General features: G+C 42.9%; 1 pseudogene; it reads right to left on the minus strand.

Moving 5' to 3' along the window:
* Nucleotides 1-581: 581 nt before the first annotated feature.
* On the minus strand, nucleotides 582-2660 carry LOC127204347 (lethal(3)malignant brain tumor-like protein 2; annotated as a pseudogene).
* Nucleotides 2661-7760: the final 5100 nt, after the last annotated feature.

Here is a 7760-nt window from a genome sequence, read left to right on the forward strand (position 1 = left end):
AGAAGGATGGGGGTCAGATAGGACCCCCACAGTGCATGGGCCAAACTACCGTCTGATCCTGTACCCAGCAACAAGGAGCCTGCCCCAAGTCCCCCTTTGGGATAGAGGTTCCTGAGTGTCTTCCCAACTGTTCCTGGCAATCTTGAGGTCAAGGCCACTCAAGAGACACTGAAACCCACTACCCTGGTCCCTTCACAGTTTGCTACAGTGGGTCCCTACAGTACTAGGTGATACAAGGTGCCCCCAAGAGGCATGAGGCCCTCAATTTGGCTAAGGCAGAGGTGGCTCTGTCCACATCCATAATGTGTTGGGCTGTCCACTCCCAGCAGCCCCATAACTTTACTCCCATCTCTTGTCTGGGTAGACATATGTGGACCAGTCTAGTTTTCCAGTGTGGCAGGGGTGCAATGAGTGTGCCAGCTAAGAAGTCAAGCTGACTGATCAGTAGGCCTAGCCAGATGGCACAAGTGGACCCTACAAGACCAGCTGTCCATTCGCTGCATAGCAGTAAAGCTGGGACCTCCTCTGCTCCATGACCATGCTTGGCTTCTGATAGAGTCCAAGGTAATGCCAGAGAAGTTTCAGTTGTCCCTCTCCCGCTTGATGCTCTCAATGGGGAGAAGCAACTGTGGACTGAGTGACCTGTCTGGTGAAAGGATGTTGGTGTTCCTCCTTCACTCACACAGCAATAATGTCACTGGGAACTGGCTCCAAGACCCCCAGAATCTGCATGTTTTCCTCCAGTAACCCTGTTGGAAGGGCTGAGTTTTAGCTGATGGGATCCTTTTCTGTTTTTTTTCCCCTAAACTTTCTTTTTCTTCTTTGTGGCTTCTTTGTCTTTCTGGAGTGTGTTTGGATCTGCAGATATAGGTGGCTGGAGCTGGTAGGCAGTGAGTTCACACCAGCCAAGAGGGTAGATGTCCGGGGATTCACAGTCCACTTACTGATCATACTTCTTGTCCCAGCCATCAAAATGAATGCTAAGGAGCCAATGCATCACTTGCTTCACAGTGGCCACACTGATGAGCTGGGATCTATCAAGTCCACAGCCTCCAGCTTCATGCCCACCTTGAAGCCATGATTGGGGCAGTTCATGTTGAAGAGTCTTGCTAAGGCTGCTTTCAACTTGGTCCTCTCCAAGTAGCTCTCCCAGTCAGAAGGTTGTGTCTCATACCCTTTTGGGTTGTGTGAGCTCAATGTCATTCTTTTGACAGACAGTGGCTAGGAAGATGGCATGGGAGGAGATGTGATAGCAGAACCAATCCGAGCCATCTGTGGAGGGGTGCCGATCCACACAGATCATCAGGTAACCATCCAAGAGAACCTTGCAGATGGTTGCTACACAGATATTACCCAGATTCAGAGGGTCAATGGCCTCCAGTTTCATCCATTCCTCAACCATTCACCTTCTGTGTGTACAGCTCAAATTTTCTTGAAGAGGTAAGGAACAACATCACAACAGATTTTCTGGAAGGGAGGGTGATGATATGTCACATCGTCTCTCTGACAACTTGATACTGTGGCCAACACGCCTTGAACAGACCACTGGGTGGATCAGAGGACTCCACATATGGCACCAGAAGTCATCATCACTGTCACCATCCTTATAGAGGAGCTGTAGGCAACATCCAATTACTGTGTCTACCACATCCATGTAGGTCTGTGATATCTGAGTCTTGTCTTCAATCTCTAAAGTCATGCCCTGCCAAAAGAGGTACTTCATGCTCTCCACCATCTTGATGTGGAAATCTGCAGGAAGCATGCTGGAGCCCACCAATTGCTTCATGAGGTAGCTCTTCTAGTCAGTAAACTTGACATTGTTGGTCCATGCTGTTTATGGCACACTACCCATTGGGGTGGACATCCATAGTCCCCAGGTTGCACCATAAGTCATGACTGGCATCATTTTCAAAGCCTTCATAGCAGAGCAGCACCTGGAACCCAGATGCCTTAATGACAGAGGTGATCCAGTACACCCTGCTGGGGAGCATATCATCACTGTTGAGGACTTCTACCTTCACCCTCTTCCTGACATCTTCCCATTGGTCATAGAGGGGTATGTGTTTAAAGCAGCTGACAAGAACAGCCTTTTACCTGTTATCCTTCAGAAACTTCTCCCACTTGAACCCTAAGACCAGAGCATCTTGCCCTGTTGGTAACCCATCTGCTAGCTGTCCCGTGCCCTAGGCATGGAGGAAGCCTCCAATCTTGGCAGACCAAGATGCTTTGTGCAGGACTTTGGCTTTTTCAGTGGGCGGCTTTCCCTGTAGTCTAGCCAAGATACTGGCTTTCTTGGAGTTGAAGGAGTAGCTCCTGGAACATGGGACACTGCTGAACCTCTTGGTCTTTGAGAAGAAAGCTTCTCTATTATCCAAGATACCATACATCTAACAAACCGCTGGCTCAGAACCACTTCCATCCAAGGAGCAGGTATTCCCAGGGCTGAATGAATGCAAAGGCAGGGTAGGTAGCTCCTCTGCTTCCCTATTTTCATTTTCTGCTTCACTTGCCTCCTCCAGACAGGAGCTGCTCTCACTGCTGTCACTACTGCTGTAACTCCAGATGCTATTGTAGCCCCCAAGGAGTTCCAAGTCATCATCCTTTTCTTCTTCCATTGTCTCTGAAGGTGGTGTCTCCTCAGTGTCCCATCTTTTCTCCATGATATCAAATTCAATTTCCTCACCCACCTCCAGGTGGAGGAAGCCATATTGCCCTGCAGTCACTTTCAAACAGCTAGAAAATGGGAGCAGCTCTTCTGAAGAAAAGCAAGATTTGTTATGTGAGCATTGATGTTTTTTTTTTTTTTTTTCCTAGTTTCAACCTTTGATCTTTGCTTCTGGTTGTGCTTTAGTGAAAAGCTCATTAAAATCAAGATTCTAGCTACAATTCAGGCTGCTCATGGAGGAGGGGCTGGAATCGAAGATGACTTTCTTGTTTCTTCCCTTTTCCCAGCCACACGGGAAAAGAATCTACCTGCACATCCCATGTTCATGACCTCACTTCCTTTTTCAAGTTGGTTTGATCAGTTATACAGGTTCAAAAGTGAGTTTTGTTAAAATGATATTGGTTTAGAATGTTTGTAGAGTTTGGGGATCCTAACAATATATGTTTTTAGCATAAGCATGTGAACTATGCTAAGGTTGAACATATTTACACATTTTTTTTTTACTTTAACACTCCTATGTGCTGTTGTGCTTTTTATCCACTTTTCCTCCCTCATTTATTTCCCATTCTTTCTTTATTTTAGGTTTTTAGAGATAGGGTTTCTCTGTGTAGTCCTGGCCATCCTAGAACTCACTCTGTAGAGAAAGCTGGCCTGGAATTCAGGGATCCACTTGTCTCTGCCTTCCAAATGCTATGATTAAAGTCATGTGCCACCATGCCCAACTTCCTTAATTCCTTATATTTGGTTTTTTAAATAAGTGTATTTCACTGTCTCTCTTTAGTACATTGGAAGCCATGTTGTCCATTTTAAAAACTGCTTGACATTTAAATTATTCCATATGTAATGTACAAATTTCATTCATTTATCTAAATCAAACAGAAAAACATAGTTCTTGCCCCCTGATTTAAATGTTATGGTTGACCGACACGATTTCTGTGATTTCAAATCCCCAAATGGCAGGGTACCCACAATCACAATTAGCATCATATGCCAGTAATATAAGGCTATGTAATTAGCATGTTAATCAGCTTCTGTGATCACCACCTCTTCTTTTATGTCAGACCTATGCACTGTGCTTATCTCCCTCCTTCCTGAAGTACAGATTTCAGAGGTTCTTCTATAGGAAGTCAGTGGCTGGTGATGATGCATCCTGTCAGTCCCAGTTATTCAGACTGGGGAAGCAACTTGAACTTTTCACAACCTGGCTCAGGAAGGAATCTCAGCTTCACTTTCTGACACTTGCTGGCTCCAAGCTAGATTTTCTCAACTGAGCCTCTTACCCCTCTCCTGGTTGCAATGCTAGTGCATTTGCAGTTGTCTGTGACAAAAACCTGAAGGCTTTCTGTTTATTTGGTTTTGCTTGGTTGTTTGTTTGTTTGCATTTGCTAGAAAAAGCAGTTCATAGTTCTGCTTCATTCCATTGTTCTTTATCATTTGATCACATTCTTACTTATTTACTTAGTATAGCAATTGATTAAAAATTCTACTTTTCCTGAATGGTGTTACTTTATAATAGAGGGACTTTCAGAGTATTTAATCTATATTACTGCCTCGAGGTGAAAGTTCTTGATTGATGGGGCTTTCATGCTATAAATGGCACTGCTTTAGAGCAGTAAACAAGCATCTCTGACACCTGGCCTTTCTCGTGAAGCAGAGACTCAGTGCTGAAAAATAAAGTATCTATAGTTGAGAAAAGGCAATGTTTTCTATTCATCATCACAGATGAGGAGAGGCCCACACTTCAAGGACTGCTTCATCTCTGCTACTCTCAGTTTCTGCTGATCGGTCTCTTGCCTGTATCTTGGAGGCAGTGAATACTTTTCAGTAATTGCAGACTTTCATGTAAATAACACATAGTCAAAACAAGTAGCTTAAAGACACTTGCAGTTTTTCTCTTTGCTTTTGGAGTAAATCAGTTTATGTTTCAAAGATGAGTGTCAGGAGTGATAATGAATATCTATGATAATCTGGATGTCTTAGGTAACATTTCTCTCTGTCTCTCTACCAGAAAACTTCTTCATACATGCACTGGATTATTTTCTGGAGATTGTCTACAGTGGTTACACCATAAAAGGAATCAGAGAAGACTAACTGATGTAAGCAATTCTGAAGAGATTTATTTACACTACAGTTGAAATGACTACTGGTTATAGGGAATTTTTGAAAGACTCTGCCCAGTCAATTCACCATCAAAACTGCACTGGGTAATTTCATGTCAACTAGACACAAGTTAGAGTCATTTTGGGAAAGGGAAACTCAACTGAGAAATTGTCCACACTAGATTCAGCTGTGAGAATCCTGTGATGCATTTTCTTGAGTGATGATTGATTTGGGAAGGCCCATTCCATTGGATGTGGTGCTCCTTGTGGGCTGTTGGTCCTGGTGCTGTAAGAAAGCAGGCAGATCAAGCCATGAAGGAGTATTCCACTAGGCAGTAGTCCTCCATGAGCTCTGCATCGGTTCTTCCCTCCATGTTTCTACCTTGAGTGCTGACCTGACTTTTCTGGATGATAGACTACAAGCTCTAAGATAAAATAGTTTCTTCCCCCAAATTTCTTTTGATTACAGTGTTTTTTCCACAGTAGTAGAAGCTCTAGCTACAATGCCTACTACTGACTAAAGTACTCATAGAGTCTTGGAAACCATTTTCAAACAATACAAGACTATATTTAAGTGGTTACTTTAGGGATGGTCATCTAATCAAAACTGAGCCAAATGAATACTCTTTTATGCAATTAAATTGAAAAACAAAAAGTTTAGAGTAAATTCAGTAACTTGTCAAACAGAAATAGAAAAATGGGGGGACTTCCAAGATGGCTGTGGCCAGGGAGCACCTTATCTGAGTGGCAGAAGGTCAGAGACTACAGGTTCAATGAGTAACCTGGCAGCGCTCTCCAAAACACTGACATCTATGTTTGCCTAACTGAAGTGGACATCTGGGGACCTGGGGACACATGTTTCAAAGCTGTCTCCCAGGTGTAAGAGATGAACATGGTATGGGATGGCAGCTCCCACCTGGTGCTTTCTGACCACCTTATGCTTTCTGCCCGTTTGGTGCTTTCTGCCTAGTTGAGTGCAGGACCCCAGTTCCAGGGGCTATCCAATCCAGCAACAAGACCTTGGATTCCTTCCACCCTGAGTGCAGTGCCAGGATATCGGAGACAGCACCCCAACCTCCAATCTAGGGTTCCACTGGTTCCCCTAGTGGAGACCAACTAGGCAGTAGAAATATACAAAGTCCTGGATTGAGCAGCTGTCCCCTGTGTCCAGGAATTGCACAGTCAGAACTCGCAGCAACCACTTGGCGCTTTCTGCCTTCTTGAGCACTGGCCCACAATTTTAGGGGCACTCCAATCCAGCAACCAGACCTGGTATTCCTTCGACTTCTCCAAGGGCAACAAGACAGCATCCCAAACTCCAATCTATGGTGCCGCTGGGTCCCCGAAGGAGACCAACTAGGCAGTAGGAGCATACAGAGTCCCAGGACTAAGATAGCAGAACCCAGCTGAGTTTGAGTGCTGGGAGCATAGCATCTCATTTTCTAGAAACCTGCTGAGCAGTTAACTCTGAAACTCACCCATTCATGTCTCTAGCCATCCTGAATAGGATTCTGGACTCCAGAGCATGCAGATTCTGTCTTTGGTTCAGCTCTATAAGCTGTCTATCTTGAGAAGACCAGCAAGAACTTACTGGATCAAAAAGGCCGGAGAAACCAAGCAGATTCCAGGAATAAACAGCCGACACCATGGACAACCAGAAGACTAAAGGCCAGTGAAAAAACATAATCAACAAAAACCAAGCCAATATAGTTTTACCAGAATCAAACAAAAACACAGGATATTCCAATGCATCGAAAACACAGAAAAATAACCTTAAATTTATGCTTAAGAAGATGTTAGAGATACATAAAAAGGAAAATGAATAACCTCAAAAAATACAGGAAAATACAAACAAACAGAAGTCATCAGAGACATACAGGATAATACGAGTAAATAGGTGAAGGAAAGGAATAAAATGGCTCAAACAAGGAAATGGAAATAAAATCAATAAGGAAAGCACAAACTGGAAAACTCCTGGAGATGGAAAACTTAAAGAGAGAACAGAACCACAAAGGTAAGGATCACCAACAGAATACAAGAGCTGGAGGAATCGCAGGCACAGAAGATACAATAGAAGAAATTCATACATAAGTCAAAGAAAATATTAAATGGAAAACAGGGGGAAAGGCCAAGAAACTTACAAAATCAGAACCATCAGAATCACTTCTGACTTCTCAGCAGAGACTATGAAAGTCAGAAGGCCCAGGGCATATGTCACACAGACACTAAGAGAACACAGATACCAGCCCAGACAACTATAAACAGCAAAGCTTTCAATCAATATAGAGGGAGAAAACAAGATATTCTATGTCAAAAAACAAATTTAAACAATATCTATGCACAAACCGAGTCTTCCAGGAGATACTAGAAGAAAAACTCCAACCAAAAGAGGTCAACTACACACAACACTCTTCATGTATATTCAATATTGTATGAGAAGTTCTAGCTAGAGCAATAAGACAACTAAAGGAGATCAAAGAAATGCAAATCGGAAAGGAAAGAATCATACTATCACTATTTACAGATGATATGATATAACAGCACACATAAGGGAACCAAAAATTCCACCAGAAATCTCCTACAACTGATAAACACCTTCAGGAAAGTGGCTTGGTACAAGATTAATTTAAAAAAAAAAAAAAAGCAGTGTCACTCCTGTATACAAATGACAAATGGGCGGAGAAAGAAAGTAGGGTAACAACACCCTTCACAATAGCCACAAAAAGCAAAAAGTATCTTGGTGTAATTCTAGCCAAGCAAGTGAAAGACCTATATGACAAGAACTTCAAGTCTCTGAAGAAAGAAACTGGAGAAGATGTCAGAAAATGGAAAGATCTCCCATGCTCATGGATTGGTAGAATTAACATAATAAAGATAGCCATCTTACCAAAAGTAATCTGCAGATTCAATGCAGTTCCCACCAAAATTCCTAAACAATTATTTGCAGGCCTTGAAAGATCAATTCTCAATTTCATATGCAAAAACAAAAACACAGA

This window comes from Acomys russatus, chromosome 2 (genome assembly GCF_903995435.1).
Source record: "Acomys russatus chromosome 2, mAcoRus1.1, whole genome shotgun sequence".
Taxonomy (NCBI): domain Eukaryota; kingdom Metazoa; phylum Chordata; class Mammalia; order Rodentia; family Muridae; genus Acomys; species Acomys russatus.